Here is a 2038-nt window from a genome sequence, read left to right on the forward strand (position 1 = left end):
CTGAACTAGAACTGAACTAGAACTGAACTAGAACTGAACTAGAACTGAACTAGAACTGAACTAGAACTGAACTAGAACTGAACTAGAACTGAACTAGAACTGAGCTCTGGCCTTTAATATTGATCCAAATATAGTTTTGAAACGGATCAACTGCAAATAATGATTAACTCTTCCACTTTCTTTCTGTGTAAAAACTCACTTTACATCTCCACACAAAAAATTTGTCATTTGATGTGATTTTTTTTAACACAAAATCATTTCCGTAGAAAAAATTAACACAGAATTGGCAGAAAGTGAAGTTGATGTGAAGCTTAGTTTTACATTTTGCTATCACTTGCTACAAAATTTCATTTGGGGGAAAAAGTACTGCGGAAACTGATGATTAAAAGTATTGTAAATGCAATAGACAAGTAGACCAACATACGGCAAATATTAACACTAGTCAAAAGGGTGTTTATATCATTACCGTAATACACTTATAGAGAGAGAAAAAGAAATAACATCGTGCAATCGTTATTAAAAACCGAACATTTTTAAATTTTCAATTTGTATTAAAAAGCCGATGCATAGTTATTGAGGTATAATAAACTGTGTTCAAATTACAAATACTTCTTTATATAATTTTTCGTTTTTCCATAATTAAATGTTTCTTTTCCAATCTAAAAATCTCTTCACAAACAAATCTTGTTTTATATCAACATAATGCCAACAAATCTCTTATAATCTTAATGAATTATAATTAATTAAATCTAAATGAATTCAATGCCCGCATTATTACACTAGAATCCTTAAAATCAACTGTAAGAGAATAATAGTAGAATACCCTGTCAAAACTTTTACCATTAAAATCTCATCTAGTCTTTTATTGTATTTTTATCTTTGTTCCTAATACTATTTTGTACTATCTACACTTTAGTTTTATTTTTCCCTCAACATAATTTAACGTACACATATATGTATGAAAAGAACTAAAATACTAGCTCAAAAAATATTTGCTTTGCTTTCGGTTTTTGTTGTATTTATTTTTTTCTGTGCTACTTGTGTGTATCCTGAAATCCTGAAAATTAATAAGTTATTGTGTTTGTTCGAAAGTCCAGAAATCCCTTTGCGTTCTATTATTGAATATATTGCCAACAAGTATGTTTAACATGTTCGTTTTACCGGAAAATTGTTATTACTTTTACTCAATCATCTTTACGGGAACTCAAGCACACAAACACAAATTCATACAATGAAATTTTTGCACACTAATACTTACATATTTTATAATATCCCGACTTGTAGTAAAAACATTTTTAGTTATCCATGTTTTGGTGTTTGATGTTTGTGAACAAATTTTTGTTGTTGTAGTGATTGAATAAAACTCACACGAATAACAAAATAAATCAGTTTCCGTAACAGGATATGAAATAAAAATTGTACTGTACGCTTTATAAGTAGTGTTAACAAAATGCTCATGAAGATCGTTATATTTATGTGATGCTACGCTTGACTTAGCGAATTCTGGTACTGGTTAAAAAAGCTCAATATACAAATTAAGAATCGACAAGAGACTCCCTTAGGAACACTATTACTTATTTAACTACTCGTTTATAAATTGGATTACATACTCTATTGTATACCCATTTATGGACTCTATTATACCTTCGACTATAGTACAAACTATAGACTAGATAATAGACCAGACTATAGGTAAGAATATTACTCTACTAAGGACTGGACAAGAGACTAGATTTTATAAACTGGGCAATAGTTTATAATATAAACCATACAACAAATTTGACAATCGGCTCAACAGAATATATACTAGACCAGACTATAGAAGGGACTACACGCTATACTGTAGACTTTACGTAGATTACACTATAGAATAGACTATATCTAGACTATAGACTAGAATATGTCTAGACTATAGGCTAGACTATAGACTAGACTATAGACTAGACTAGACTATAGACTAGACTATAGACTAGACTATAGACTAGACTATAGAATAAACTATAGACTAGAATATAGACTAGACTATAGACTATACTAT

General features: G+C 29.5%; 1 protein-coding gene across 12 annotated transcripts in view; it reads right to left on the bottom strand.

Moving 5' to 3' along the window:
* LOC111678401 (collagen alpha-1(XVIII) chain) overlaps positions 1 to 2038 on the bottom strand; it is a 331879-nt gene that overhangs the window by 19040 nt on the left and 310801 nt on the right. The window lies entirely within an intron of this gene.

The sequence above is a fragment of the Lucilia cuprina genome, chromosome 5 (assembly GCF_022045245.1).
Source record: "Lucilia cuprina isolate Lc7/37 chromosome 5, ASM2204524v1, whole genome shotgun sequence".
NCBI lineage: Eukaryota > Metazoa > Arthropoda > Insecta > Diptera > Calliphoridae > Lucilia > Lucilia cuprina.